The sequence below is a fragment of the Cinclus cinclus genome, chromosome 2, assembly GCF_963662255.1.
Source record: "Cinclus cinclus chromosome 2, bCinCin1.1, whole genome shotgun sequence".
NCBI classification, from domain to species: Eukaryota; Metazoa; Chordata; class Aves; order Passeriformes; family Cinclidae; genus Cinclus; species Cinclus cinclus.
In genome coordinates this window covers 45,701,743-45,717,388 of record NC_085047.1, presented here as the reverse complement: position 1 = coordinate 45,717,388, position 15,646 = coordinate 45,701,743, and the positions used below count along the sequence as shown (strand labels likewise).

Here is a 15,646-nt window from a genome sequence, read left to right as displayed (position 1 = left end):
AATGTGCCCACATGTGCATGTGACAGTACTGCTGCTGGTTTTACTCACAGTATCTGGATTAAAAGCCTTTATCCAGACTGCAGGCATATCTTGATTTTGCTTGTAAAACCACCTTAATAAAACAGCCTTCCTTGCTATATTTTGCAGGATGTGGTGTTTTAGTTTTATCGCACAACTACGAATGAAAAAGACACGTAAGCAAAAATGTTGTGTTCTGCCACCTTTGGCACAGTAATATTGTGACTATGCTGCTAATTGAAAGATAAGCAGGTTACAGTGTTAGCTGGACTCTCTTGTTCCATACAGTTGTAAAGCAGAACTACTGCCATCAGATTTTAGGTATTGATTGGGAGAATGAATATCAATATTTGGGTATTCATTGGGAAAATGAATATCAAAATGAGCCTTTGCAAATACAATGAACTAAAAAGAAACTTGGGTGGAATCACAACAAACCCTTCCACAGGGTTTCGAGGATTTTAATAGTTGGCTATTGCAGTTTAACTTAAAAGTTTAAATTTCTTAGAAGAGCCATAAACAGAAATCCATCTCACTATTTTCATGGCCTGATGCATTTTTGAACAGGGTTTTCCAAGCCCCAATAGGTGTATAGTAACATCTGAAATGGATCTCTGCATAAATGAGTTTCCCAAAAGCCTAAGTAGCCTAAAAGAACTGACTTCCTACAGTAATGAAGGATTTTCTGAACAGTTGTGTATCATGTATTTCTTACATTCCCCTAAACGTATATGCTTCTAAAGGGAGCTTAAAAATGACCTTTCAGAAAAAGAGTTTGGGGCAATTACTTGCTCTTCAGCAGTCTCTTTCAAACTTTGCTTTACAGAGTTAAACCTTAGAGATTCATTCCTCTCTTTTTCCTTGAGGCATGTATAGTTTGATCACTCAAATGCTCTCTGTGGGCTAAACCTAGTTTTATTTCTAAGAAAATGTTGAGCTCATTGAAGCATATAACTTGCCATACAGCATTATGTTCATTTAGCCCAGCTGTGTATCTGTAGCTGTTGTTGATTCCCAGTGCTTTTGAGAAGATGCAAAACCAAAGCAAACTCAAACATATTTTCGACAGAATTGGGGTGATGGAGACTTCATCCTAGCTACTAGCTCGTTTAAACTTTGTGTTTAAAGCTGCTTTTTCTTTTAGTACCTCTTATGTAAATAACAAGAATATCCAAAAATACAGTAATCCAGGACAAGAGAATATTCTCCTCCCTCTCAGGATCCTGCTGTGCATTTTGACTTTCATAACATCCTGGAGCAGCGAGTTTTGCAGTCTATTTTGTTATTTGATGAAAAGACAACACTCTGAGTTGTCATTTACACAGCCTGCCTCCTCTTGTACTAAGACTGAGAAAATGAAAGCTCTCAAACCACGTTTTCTATGCTATTTCTGTGTTTGCAATCCATTTGCTACACCTTGAAGAAGACTCTATAAGGGAATATTTACTATAAAGTGACCTTAAAATACTGTGTTTCCTATTCACAAATAGCCTAATAGAATTTAGAAAGGAGGAAAGTAGAGGAAGGGAGATGGGATAGCAATTACACTTTCCCTAAAAGACAACAGTCATAACTTAGAGTGGTCCCCTGATTTCTTAGGGCATGTGACAGCTACTTACCCCTCTAGGTAATACTTTGTTCATTGGCACTGTGCCTCAAGGCTGGTGTATCGACCACCAGCCTCAATCCAGCCTATTGTGTGTTGAAGCAACACTATGTAGTTTGGGTTGGTTGATCCCAGTCCTCTGCTGTCCTTTCCTGCTCACCATCCTGATGGCTGTTGCTTTTTGTTAGTCACTTGTTAGTGATTTTTGTGTTTTTTCCTAGGAGACACAAATAATTTTGTTCAAAAAGACACAAATGATCCTTGTTGCCCCAGGAAGATTGTCTTTTACAGAGTCTTCCCTTCTAGGAGCTGCTGCAACCCCAGGCTTAAAGGGAGGTTTTAGATTCAGATGACTGCTAGCCCTGAGCACATTTACACTGGGTTTGTTTGCCCAGGCTTTTCACACATTACTGCAGTTACATCTTACTGCAGTTACATCATAATTCCAAATTTATATAATGTTTCTTTCGCGGTGTCTGAATTGTTAACGGAAATGCAACAAAGCATATCCTTCCAAAAGAAGGTTTCAAGCCTGCTCCTTTCTGCTCAGCTCCTTTTGTATCCACAGGATGCAAATGGAACACTCACCCCCTCTTGGCTTTCCATTCCTCTACAGCACTTAGAGAAGGGCTGGCTTTGTTTTTTCAAGGATTTTTTTTGTTTGTTTGTTTTGTCCTCTCCTAAGCCTCCGGCCTGCATATTTGAATCTTTTCTTATTTATTTAATTTCTTAGGCAAAATGTTCTAATTCAGTTACAGGCCTTCTTTTCCATGCCAATTCTGTATCCAAATGTCTCCTAATTCCAGGCCTTCTAGACTGCAACAACCAGAGCTGTACAGATTTCAGATGAGATTGTATCATTTGTACATATATGAATCTTAAATATTTTCTTCATTATAACCAGGTACTGTACTGTCTACATTGATAGCTCTGTCTTTTTCTGGAAACAGTATTTTTAACATATAATGTGCATGATTAGTTTACCTTCTCCACTTTGGGCAAACTTGACATTGTGCTACCTCTACACAAACACTGAAGAAATTTCCCCATTTTTGTGTAGGTTGACAACAGAGAGGAAGTTTGCAGGCACCACTGAAGCAATGAAGGAAAAAAAAAATCTCAACTGTACTTAAATCACAGGAAATTATGTAAAGAAACAAGAAAGGGCAGATCTTCAAGGTACTAAAGCTTTATTTTCATGCAAAGCCTCAATGATTTTGGCTGGCTCCATGTAGAAGAAACTCCATATAGAAGATGATGAGCAATCAGCAGGGCAACCAGAGTAACTCTCGTCTTGATCTGTTAAGTGGGTGCAAGGAACATATTTTGTTTTAAAAGAAACAAAAAGTGAGCAAACCAGACATCTCTGCTGGAGGAACGCTCCATCTCATCTAATTAAACTCAGCATATGAACAGTTGGGCTATAGAGTTGCATGCAGCAGACAGATGTTCAACCTATTCCCAGAATTCAAGTTTGGAATGTAACAAAATCTTGAATTTTCAGCCTTAAAAGGTTGTAACCAAACCTGATGGTTTCAATGTAGGCTGTAAGTACCACTTAATGCCAAATATCAAACTTAATAATGTGTTATCTACAGTCTAATCTGAACATTAGTTCAAGATATAGGAAAAAACCCTGTTTGTTGTTTAACAAGATAAATAGCTGGTATTTCTTCCGCCTTCATAGGGGATCTCAGATTTATAACTTTATTTTCAGCCTAGTTTTTCTCATCAAAGAAGGTTCCTCTGCAAGTTTACTTGATAACTTAAAAACCTGTTAGCCAAATACAACCAAATGCAACAAAGGTAGGAGCTCTGAAAAAAAAAGATAATATCCTAGATATTTTATGTAAGTATCCATCAGGAAAGAAGAAAAAGACAACTGAGGTGTTGCCAGCTGGGAAGGACTGGGTGAGCAATCTAGTACTTCTTGGTCCACAGGGAATCCACACCAGGCAGAGCTCTCAAGTTTGTCTCAGCCACAGGACAGAATTACAGCTATTCCAAGTCAGTCAGTCACGGGGCTCTGTTTCCAAGCACACCCAACCTAAGTCAATTTCATTTCATGCAGAAACTTTAATATTTTGTAATTTCAGCTTCAGCAGGGTCTGCAGTATCAAATCTGCCCTTATGTACCATCCTTTCCATCTCTGTTCCCCAGGTAACAGAAAACCATTAGCAAAATTTAAATTTTTAAGTGGACGAATTTCCCATTTTCAGTTTAATCATATGTCATGGTTTTGACAGGTGGGTTTGGCCCACCCGGCTCTTCAGGTTCTTCAACTGCCTTTTAGGTATCCTTAAGGGTAGTCAAAGACTGCATCTTTTAGTATATTTTTTTCTAAGGCAAATAAATACTCCTAAATCTTTCAGACCTTCTTCATACACAGTGAAATGAAAAAGCAGCAGCCTTTAAAAATATACTGGGAGACACAGCACACTGAAGATCTTAGCACCCTAGCATTATCTCCCCTTTCTCCTTTTCCTGCTTTGTTTCTCTTTGATGAACTTCAGTGAAGGGTGATTTGGTCTGATAAGTTTCAATCGCAACATTGCTGCTGCAAAAACTTCTGCCTTCTTAAGGCTAAACTACCTTCATGCCTTCAAATTACATTTTTCTAGAAGTGCAGATGATAAAACTTTGTGGTATTCTGGTTCAGCAAAGGAAGCGCCTTTATACATTCCTCACTTTTTATGCTTGTGAGATGGAAAAAAATTAATCTGTGGGGATATCTGCTTCAGCAATAGAGCTGTAGCTGGTTTTAACGACAAATGCTTTTGCTAATATCAGCTCAGCCTTCTTCTTCCTAAACTCCTTCAGAAGTTTAGAATGTCTGTGGACTTAAAACCTTGTACTCAGTACTGGCAGATTAACTCTGAAATAAGCCAGTGATTTCAGTGGAGGCATAGAACATTTAAAATGAGAAAGGAATTGTATTCAGTCTCTTGCTACCTCTTTACATAATGTTAATGCTAAGATTTTTTGGGGGGCTTTTTTGCTATTTTTTTAAAGCAGTTTCACGGTTAAGGTTTAGCTGAAAACAACTTTGGCAAAAATTGATTGAGGAGACTGTTGTGGAGCATCCCCTTTAAAGAGGCGATGGAGTGCTTCCTTTAGGTAATTTTTCCTCTTTTGTGATGCTACTGGCATGCCATCAAAAACGTCCCATATCCGGAAAACACAAACCTATTTCAATTTTCACTCTTCCCCCTATCCCCCACCTCCCCCTTCAATACATAAAAGTATTCCAGAAAATTCCTGTATTTTAAAAAAGGCTGGATTTGTGAAGAAATATGTACTTCTACTTTGAAATTTTGACATTGATATTATTTTTTAAAAACTGGGAAATAACAAAATGTTGAGAATATATTTTGCCTGAAAAGTTGTAACACTTCTCCTATCATTTTGCTTATTTCTGCTTGTTAATAAAGAAGCAAGTAAATGCAATAAAATGAGAAGGGACAAGGACCTAAAAATAGTCCAGTGATGGATACCTAACAAAAAGCTCTACGTTTTAATATGATTTTATTTATTCACAAAGTGTATGGCTGTCTCTCAGAACAGGGTACATCCACCTTAGGAGAAACAAACAAAAAAACCCCACAAAACACAAACCCAACAATAACACAACCCCCGAAAGCATTTGCTTTGGCTCTAACAGGTATACACATTCTTCAAGTTTTCAAATACTTGCATCTAATTCCCTGGTAATCATATTTTTTTTTTTTTTCCCTGCAGAAGTATACTCTACAAAAAAAATGGATTGGTGCCTTTAACTGCTTAGTACCTTATATACTATTGTATTTTGTTATAACATTATTTTGCTGAAGTGAATATGGCTATCAATGACTTTGATTTCCAGTGCTATGGACACAATACAGCTACTGCCACATTCTAACTAAAAAAATGCTGCCACTAAAAAAACAGTGCTGTCACTGCAGAACAACTTGTACTTGTCATAATAATTATAACTATGAATGAGAATAAAATATTAAGTGGACACAAGCAGGAACTGCAGCTAAGTGTCAGCTGTTAGATGCCAACCTTATGTATCAGTGAAGGCACGTTTGGGTGACACAACACAAGAGCAGTGACATACAAGAAATCAGATGGCTTGCCCCAACCTTAACTGCAAGCAGCTTTATTTGTTGACCTGTCTCTTGTGCAATTACCATGTTGCAAAGGAAAAAAAAAATCATAATATTATAAAGGAGACTGAAATAATAGGTGGAATATAAGTGCTGCATACTACACACTGCACAGAAGTTAAATTAATAAATTATCGCCAGGAGATACGAAGACTGATTCATTTAAAATTAATTGCTGAGATCCGTATTTGGCACTTAAATAAACACAATCCTCTACAAGTGATTCTGCTATTCCCTTCCTTGAGTAGAAAAGGTATTAAGATTTGACTCTGAGATAGGTGGACACCACTATGGTATCATTGCCGTAGTACCAGAGACTAAATACCAGGAAAAAGCCAAAAACCAGTCACTGGAAGAAGTCATCATGTGTGACAGACCATCAGTGATAAAGCCTTTGGGCTTCTTACTCAGCTGGTGTCTTAGGCTTCTGGTGAGCACTGTCAGCAAGAGAAATAATGTTCTTAAATCTTACACTGGCAGGAATTGATTGGGCTGCAGGACAAAGCTTTTGCAAACAACCTTTTGGATTTTCAATGGGAAAGGTGTGTGCTGGCCAGCCAGGCTTCACAGTCAATGATAGAGGCTAAGTTTCCTCAGCCGGGTGATTAAATCAGTGAGTGGAAGGATGGCTTGACACCGGTCTGACACCGTAGCCAGCTGCCAAGAATGCAGCTCAACAGCAGATTACCCTGCCCACTGTTGTTCAGGTGTTTTGTCCAGGCTTTCAGGTGCTGATTTATCCCTTCTCTTCACTGTGTGTCACTGAAGAGGGAGGATCGCCCTTCCATATAATTCTTTGCACACTAGGGCTGTCCTCCCTCATTACAACACTCCTGCAGGGGATTATCCTGGACATAGACTCCTGGACTTCTTCTCTGGAGCTGAGGATTCTGGAGGTGCTGCTCAAGTACAGGATCTTGACCCTGGATAATACCTAAATAAGTTTCACACACCTATGGTATTTCAGAGAGGGAAAACACAAATTCCACTGGATCATACTATATTTTGCCTTTTGAATTTGATCAAAGCTAAGACTGTACATGTGCATGCAATGAAGGCAACTTGGAATTCTCAGTGTTGCTACTGGAACCCTTTTATTTTTATTGAAATCTGGTGTGTTAATACCATGCATGAAAAATAACTTTTGAAATTAGATACACTTAATTTCAAATGACAGACAAATTTAACAAGAGACATAAAAACCATTGCTTTGGACATTTATTGTAATTTCACCAAATATTTAAAATATCTGTGAATTGGATTAATCTAGTGACCACATAATACTTTAAATTCTGTTTCTTTGTAGCAAAGACTTCAAAGGGCAATCTAACATACTTTTCAGGAAAATAATTACTATTAATGTCCATTAAGGCAATGTATCCTTTTATTATTACTCAAAAACTAACAAAAGAAAAAGCAATTTGGTTTTAGACCATGCAATTAGAAAGAGTAAAATTGCCCTGCAATAATTTTAGACAATGTCAGGTCTGCTTCTGTAAACATATTAATAGCTGAGTATTCGTGTTGAGTCATATGTATAATTATTCCCAGAATGGCTGCCTTCCAGGCGTGCAGGCTGAGTCCACATATAACTCTTCATGTTAAGGGCATGGTATGGGCAGCACTGCACTTCTATCCAGGCTGAAGGCATAAATCTTAATTGAGTTAGGTAAGGTCAAGGTGCATTTGCATACCATTTGAAAAGAAAAAAAAAGAAAATCAGATATCTCTCATGGTGTTTTCTTCTTCTCCTTTCCAAAATGCCTTGTCTAGTAAAAGCCCCTTGAACTGTACATTTGGCTTTAATAAAAGTAGATTCTAACACACAACTGAGTATTCACTGACTGATTCTTTATGCTTTTGCAGGTGCATTGAAGAAGAAAAACCTTGGCCCAAAAATCTTTACTTTCTAAAATGACTCTAGGATTGATTTCTCAGATCAGGCAATAGAAGTTTAAAATCTGGTTTTTTAATGAAGAGCTGGGTTTTAGGATTACTGCTGAAAAGATAAAATTTTATGTCTTGCAGTTACAGCATTCTTATCATTAGCTTTATCTTTCTAACCTACCTCTTAAAGAACTGTGTAATTTAAGTTGATAGGGGTATCTGAAAGCTCTCTTTATTGCCTGTAGCTCTTTCTGTAGTTTCAGTTTCATGGCTACAAAGAATACGATCTCTAACTACACTTCTGTTTTTACTGCCCTGTTTTATCAGACAAACTGCAATTTTACACCTTGTTAAGGAAGCAAGGTGAGAAGAAAACCACATTATACTGTTGACAAGGAAGATAAGACTATTATTTACCTTGACATTTCTGAGCAATAATATTCTTCATGTACCAGGATAAGAGATAAAGCATATCCTGCAGTGATAATGCACTAACTGAAAGGAACTAGCTTCCAAATACTATCAACACCAGTAATGAAACTGAGCCATAGTATGATAATCCTATATTTGAGCCAGTCCAGAATTGACTATTTGAGAAGAAAGCAAGCCTTTGCTTTGGTCAAACACATTTTATCTGTGCATTGCAGTGAATCATAGTCAATATATTTAAATGACTGAATGAAACAGGTTTTGTTTTTCTGCATTTTGTTTGTTTGTTTCATTCCCCTTGCTCTGACCTGCAGGTAAAGGCCATCTGAACAGGGAACAGTACAATGCATACTAAGGGTGGCTGGTCCGTGAAACTGTGTATCTGCAGATGCTGCAAGATGCCTTAGAAGTTTAATGTACTGCAAAATACTGTTTCACACAACGATGTTCTTCACAATGAAGAACAACAGAGACAACAATGAATTAGCCACCATCAATTCTTCATTGGAGCAAAACGGCACAAAGAAAGATGGAAATGAAATTATAGCCCGTATGAGGAAATTGAACATACCTTTAACAGCCTGAGATGTTTGTTCAGATTCTGTGATGATGACTCTTAAGATAAATGCCTGTTCAAAATATACAACAAAATGTATAAAAAGATCACAAATTAAACTAAATGTCTCCAGGAAAAAAAAAAGTCATTATGTTCTAGTGTCTATCAGTAATGAAATTAAATTTTATAATAGTTAGTATTATGTGGTCATTTATCTTATCAAAATGTCCTTTAAATTTTGTCCAGAAAATTTAAAAGTATTTAGTCAGTGTGGCTCCCACAAGTTCTCTGGGAGACTATTCCTTGTTTGCCAGGCTGCTTTCCTCCTCTTCCCCCTCTCCCAATCTCCAATTCACCCCAGAATTTTTTAAATTCTTTTTGAAGGAGCTTTAAATTGAAAATTCCTCCCAGTTCTTTCCCCTACCTCTCTTTATCAGACAGCCAGAGGGCGCGGTGTATTAATAGCAGCTGCATGACTCAGAGTCGGTAGCTCGAGTGGATCCCTTTGCACCGAGCTTTGCTGTTTCGCCTCCCTGCTTGGGTTGCCACTGAGCTCAGGGAGCACCTTCACTTCCTTGCAAACAAAAATAAACCGAGAAAGCACAGTGGGGGCTGGGATTGCCTCAACCTCTCTGTCCTTCAGAAGGATTCTCCTTACTGCTATTTTCTTCTACGTTCCCATTGGGGCTGTATACATATATATATATATATATATATATAATATCCAAAAAAGGTGTGAACGCATCCACCAGTGTGACTGTTTCACGCGACTGAGCGATGAAAGAAGGCCCATCACTGCGATGATATGGAGCAGAGGAAGAGGATCAGTGCTCTCCACTCGGACTGCATTCCATGCTCTTTCCCTGAAGGCATCCCTGCTCACACGAGCCATCACAGTTCGACCCTTCCCAGTTCCTGGCTCACCGTGCACCCCGGGATTTGTGGCGTCGCCAGCTCCGAGCCACTCTCTCTGGCCGGACACCCGGCCTCCCACACCGCGTCCCGGAGCACACGCCTGCCAGAAAGGCAGCACTATGCCTGGCTGGGCTTTGGACGGGGGGGAAAAAAAAACAACCAAACATCCCCCCCCCCCCCCCCCAAAAAAAAAAGCAAAAAAAAAGCTAAACATGCCGCCAACTCCCCCTCCCTGGCTCAAGCCTTTTTTGAGGTTTTCCTTTCTCGCCCGCCCGCGCTAACGGGAGAGCAGCCTCTCCTCATCCCCGCCTCGCTCAAGCGAGCAGGGGGATACTGGAGGGCAGATCTGAGCAGCTGCCACAGGCTCACGTAACGCGGGCACGGCTGCGCTCGGGTGGGCTGCGCGGGGTGCCGGAGCAGCGGCTCCGCCGGAGCGCGCAGAGGGGCCCGGCACTCCGTACGGAGGGACCGCCGCCTCAGAAGGCGAGCGCTCCCCGCCGTCCCCTCTCGGGTGCTCCGTCTCCCTCCCCCGCCAGGACCCGCGGGCCCCGAGAGGTCCCCGCCCCTCACGAGAGCCGCCCGCCGCCGCCGGCCCCGCGCCCCTCCGGGCAGCGGCTTCGCGCCGCGCGCCGCGCATGCCCGTCCGCCCGCGCCGCGCGTGCGCGGTACGCGCGCAGGAGCCACATCTGATAGGGGGGAAAATCCGAACGGCGGCGGCGGCCGCCATATTGCGGAGCTGTCACAGCGCTCGCCGCGCTCGGCGCCGCATCCCCGGCGAGCAGCGCGGGGAGGCCCCACAGCGCCTCCTGCCCCGCCGTGAGGGGGCCGCGGGGGGGGACACACCGCCCCGCCAGGAGCGGAGAGCGCCTCGCTACAAGCGCCCTGCCCCGGGGGCTCGTCCCCCCCCCTCCGCTCGGCGCCGCGGAGGGAGCGGAGTCCCAGGTGAGGCGGGGGCGCTGAGGCGAGCGGCGGGCGGGCGGCTGCCGGCGGAGCCCTGGGGGGGCGGCAGCCCGAGGCGTGAGCCCGCCCGTAACCCTCCGGGTGGGCGGGGGACACCGGGCGACTTGTTGCGGCGGCGGGAGCGCGGGACCGCGCCGCTCTTGTGCGGGGCACCGCCTGGGACCGGGACCCGGCTCGCCGACCCCTGGCTCGGCCCGGTCCGGTCCGTCGGGGAGCCCCGGGAGCGCGCCGCCGGCGTGCCCGCGCAGCCTCCGCTGCATTATTCATGTCCCCGAGCGGCGCGGCTCGGGAGGTTACACCGTAGTGAGACATGTGGCAGTCGGGTCGGGCCAGCTGAGTGCGGCGGTGTGGGAGAATAATAAGGAATTACTTCATAAACAAGTGCTGTGGAGCATCTGTTGCTGTCTATTGTTTTCGACAAATGCGCGTTTTTAAGAGTCCTTAAGTATTGACCGACGTAATGGGCGCAGCGGCCCTGAATGAGCCTTTGTGCATTGTTTTTTTGAATGGATTAATGTTTTGTACAAGTCGTGGGCATTTGTAATTAACCTCGTCGCTTAAAGTTTAGCGTAGATAAGGGGTTTTAGTTTCAACTTTGTGGAATTCACTTGTCTTTTGTCAGTTTCTAAATCTGAACACGAAAAACCCCAACTCTTTGGACTCCATGCCAACACAACTAATCACTTTAGTTGTAAGGTGCTATTAAGCTGTCTATTCCAGTCTGTGTAACACCCTAGACAAGTATTTCGTGTTCCTCTTTCTGGTACAGGCTTTTAAAAAGATTCCATTTTTTTTTTTTTTAAGACTGAGCTGCGGGAGTGGCATTTCTGAGTTTTAAGTAGTTTTGTCTCCGCGGCTGGTTCGTGTCAGGCTTCGGATGTATCCCTGTACGTCCCTCTTGTTTGTTGCCATCGGAGATGCCTGTGGCCGTGTCTGTGCCACGGGAGCGTTTTTGGGGATGCGTGTGCCTGCACAGCCCCTCGCACATGGAGGAGATTGTGGGAATGCGGTTGTTGCTGTCAGCTCTCGATGCGTTGGCACAGCGCTGCTGGGCAACGTGTGCTCCCAGGGAACATGTGGAGTCGGTGCACAGTAATATTAAGGCTACTGCGATGAAGTTGTTTTTTAATCGTTAAAGATGGGACAAGTACTAGTTCATTGGATTATAAACTTGCTTCTATTGATCTATTGATTTAGCATAAGAGGGACTGTGAGAAAAACAAACTGCAAGTCAGTGCAATGTTCCCAGATAAGCAGCCTCCCAGCAAATGGCAATTGCAAGGCAGTGGCATGTTTCCAAGCTTTGTACCGAAGTGACATAGTTGATCTATTGGGTTGGGAAATTGGAGAGCAAAAGCGAAACAGTTTTAGAAAATGCATGAAAAAACGACATGGCGTGACATGTCTGGAGCTGTCCAGAGAGTTTTCATTGAGTGCTGACTCAAAAAATAAGTGTAAAAGTGTGTGTGGAGATGACAAAGGGAGTTCTGCTCATACTGTTCTGCCATTGCAGCAGAGAGCATTGCAGGGCTCGATGGTAATAGTACTGCCAGAAAAAGGTTGTTTCACAGAAAATTGGGTTAAACCGTAAAGACAGTGAGGATCTTGATCCACCTATGAGCTGCAATACCAGGAGGGTAAGACATGTAGATGTTATGACGTGAGAAGGCAGTTCTTGGCAAAGTTCCTTTAGCCTTTGCCAGGATAGGTGAACGGCCTTTCTTCTTCAGCAGCCTCGCTCGGCTTTTTGAGAAGGGGTGCGGTGCCTCTGTTGGCAGAGGTGAAGAGGAATGTTGTTGAAGGCATTACGTCTTTCTGTTGGATGTGTCAAATACATCAAAGCAGTCCTATCCATTCATATTGCATTAGAAGGCTGTGGGAGTAGAGGAAGGGGGGGATTTTCAAGTCTGTAAATGTAAACAAAGCTTTATACAAACTTCTGGAGAAAGAACCGATTGTAGAAAGATACTGATCCATTAAAGCAGCACCCAGTGTATCCTACATGCTCAGCAAGTTAACTCCAGAGCTGAAGGAGCCTAGGCAAACTCTTTCCTCTCAACACTGAAGAACTGCATTTGTTGGCTGACTTTACCAATAGGCTAATACTTAGCTGTACTTTGGATTTGAAAAATATTTTTTCCTTTCTGCTTTAGGTATTTATTATTTACTCTGTGAAGCGAAACCTTCAAGTCATGTAGTACAAAGGAAAGGAAATACGACATTGTCCTCAGAAAGCCATTAATAATCTTTACACTAGAACGTTGCAATTTAACAACTCTAGCTAGTTTATATGGAGAATGAGATGAGTGGCCAGTTCATAGATTTCCTTTATTTTATGGAACTAGTTGTAAGAGACTTAACAGCATCATTCAGAAAATAGAATACTTGATTTTGAGATGCGCTATACCCAAAATTCTGGGTACATGTCCTATTTCTTTGCTAACTGTATGATTAGCGAAAGGATTATTGTACTTGGAAGCAACAGTACTTCAGATCAATTTGCATTCATGATTTCCATTTTTGATGGTGCATCCAATGTACGTGGTAAGATTGGCCATTTTATCATTTTTAGACTCTTCAGAATATTTGAATTATTTCCTGTAGTGCATTTGTGGGTACTTAAGGTTACTAAATCAATAAATATTAAGTGGATGCAAATTGTGTAGCATGTCTAAAACGTACCAGTTTATTAACTGGCAAAACTGCAAGTAGTACACAAATATTCTTTGACTGGTATGAAGTTGCTTTTAGTTGAATACTGTGTTGGCAGCTGCCAGGATTTTTTACTTCTGAAGTTCACAGGAAGTTCAGTTTAGAAGAAATACTTCACTCTTCAAAATATATTTTCCTGTAGATACGATGAATGCAAAAGTTGTAGTAGTTCTATTGCAGTTATTTTTCAGAGACAGCAAGCCTATTTTGGGTGTTTCAGAGAAGGGACGGTTTGGGGAAATGGTGGTTTGAAGAAGGGAAAGATACAGTACATTAAAAAAAAGTTGTCATGTAAAGCTCTGCATGTGATGTCTAGCACTGGTCAAATCTCAATTTTTGCATATTAGGGGTACAGTTTTGTTTTGGTGTGGTTTTATTTATTTATTCTTTTTTTCTTTTTCCTCTCTGAGATAAATGGCTTGTTTTAGTTCCTGCACTGGTTTGCTTATATTGCAGACAACTGCGTAGGCGGTTGCTCTGTCCGTCTGAAGAAGATGTATGCAGAAGTAAAGTCTGTGGCAAATGAACTTCTTTATTGGATTGCAGCAAGTGTGTCATTAGGGAGCTGTTAGTGTGGAGGATGAGTGCCCTGCAGACATTCACAGACTTCTTTGGAGTAGAGAGACAATTTTGTAGAGATCAGGTCCAATGCCCTGTGAGTTGCCTATTGTTTCCCCCCTCTGCAAAAATCTAAAACTTTTAGGTACTGCAGAAAATGGAATGGAAAATGGCTTAGGAAAGAAAAGGTGTATTAATTTTGAATACGTTTCTGTTAATAAACAAGTTAGTTATATTGCTGTGGATAAAGCTCTGTGGTCCCTGACATCTATCTGTATTTAGGGAAACAGATGGTAAACCTCTTGCTCAAGCTTAGGAGCAATGCTGCTGGAGGGACTGCTTCAGAGAGAAGGCTCTAAGCTGTCAGATTGGGATCCTACTTTTGAGTGTTACTTCTCTACCAGCCAAGCATCCTGCTGGAGCTTTCTGCCTGTTACCCATCTTCACCTGACCTCAGACCCATGGCTGTGTGTATGAATGTTTCTTTTGAAAACAGCTGCTGCATAAATTATTTGACAGAATTTTGGCATCCAGCATTTTATGCACCATAATTTTCTGAAGAAAGCTTTCATTGTCATCTTTCAACAATTGCTTTTTTTGTTGCTTTCTGTAACATAATTAGAAACATGGATGACACTGATTTAAAAATCTCAACTGCCTTGTAGTGAAATGAATAGAAATCGGAGCTTTTCATTTCAAGAGAGTTCTTGATGTTCTGGGTGACTTTATCTCTTTGGGATGTGGAGCCTGCTGACACTTTTGTTGTTTTGGACCAGAGTCCAGATTACTGCATACAATCCTGAAAGTCCTGAGTGTTGTACCAGTAGGAAGTGTGCAAAGTCACAATCCTGTTAATCCTGACTTGGAAGAGTCCTTCCTTTAGGGTTTTAAATACTGAAGTGATGAGCCTTTATGCCTAGTAGGTCACAAACTGGTTGCAGAATGCAGGAGTCAAAAGGATTATCATTCCCAATCCCATCTGACTGGAGTCTTCTTTGCTGTTGATTTGTTTGGGTTTTTTTCACTATTTGCAATGCCATTTCCTATGAGTGTTAAGATAAAAGTAAGTGTAAGTAATTAGCTGCTTCAAAGTTAAAAATTTTGCATCTGCTAAATATAAATTTATCTGAACTGGCGTTAGTAGCAAAAGTGAACAGACACTCCAATAATAACAGTGGAGATACACAATATTTTGCCTGGCTGCAATTTTTGGTGTCTTTTGGCCCAGTGTTTCCCTCATTTTTGTTTTGTTTTTAATGTTAGCTGGTGCCAATAACTGGGAAAGATAGGGTGATTTTTGGTTTTTTATTCAGTGCTTATTTGATGTCAATATTTGCTGTTTTAAGGTCTGTGAACTTGTTTATTTGTATATACGTATAATACTTACAGTGCTTTTGTGTGAATTTACTGTTTCAAAATTGCCCAGCATTTTAGGTATGGAAGTGTAATCAGGCTGACACAGGCTGTTTTTTGAATTATATATAAAATTACAATATTGGAAATAAATTCAGCAAAGTTTGCTATAAATTTATATTTAGCTAAATTTCTTCTTAAAAGAAATTATAGATTTTTTTTTTTACTTTAGTAAAAGATATTACAAGCAAACACTTAAAAAAATACGTGGGGTGATGTTTATTTTGCATAGATTTTTTTATTCCTAGTGCTCAGGTACTGTGGTAATTTCTCAGACCCATGGAGTCTGTGGGACTAACAGTGAGGCTTCATTTTTATTGAGCTTTACATAAGAGGATTCTTGCTTTTTGCTGATAACTTTGTTCTCTTGCTTTAGAAAATGTGTCTCCCAATTGTGATTTAATCACAAAGGATTAACCTGTAAAACTCTGTAGTCATGTTTC

The 15,646-nt window shown here is 41.3% G+C and overlaps 1 protein-coding gene and 1 long non-coding RNA gene across 4 annotated transcripts in view; one reads left to right on the top strand and one right to left on the bottom strand.

Moving 5' to 3' along the window:
* Window positions 1-2,797: 2,797 nt before the first annotated feature.
* Window positions 2,798-9,719, bottom strand: LOC134057670 (uncharacterized). Of its 2 annotated transcripts, none has more exons than XR_009934362.1 (3): window positions 9,070-9,719; window positions 8,661-8,718; window positions 2,798-2,923 (listed from the first exon to the last, which is right to left on the bottom strand). It is a non-coding gene; the product is annotated as an uncharacterized LOC134057670 (long non-coding RNA). The 2 variants fall into 2 exon arrangements; XR_009934363.1 differs by lacking the exon at window positions 2,798-2,923 and adding an exon at window positions 5,656-6,726.
* A 566-nt stretch (window positions 9,720-10,285) lies between these two features.
* Window positions 10,286-15,646, top strand: part of RDX (radixin) — a 45,327-nt gene continuing 39,966 nt past the window's right edge. For both annotated transcript variants that reach the window (XM_062487582.1, XM_062487584.1), the window contains exon 1: window positions 10,286-10,502. The gene's annotated coding sequence lies outside the window, so the exon portion shown is untranslated. The remainder of the gene's footprint in view (window positions 10,503-15,646) is intronic.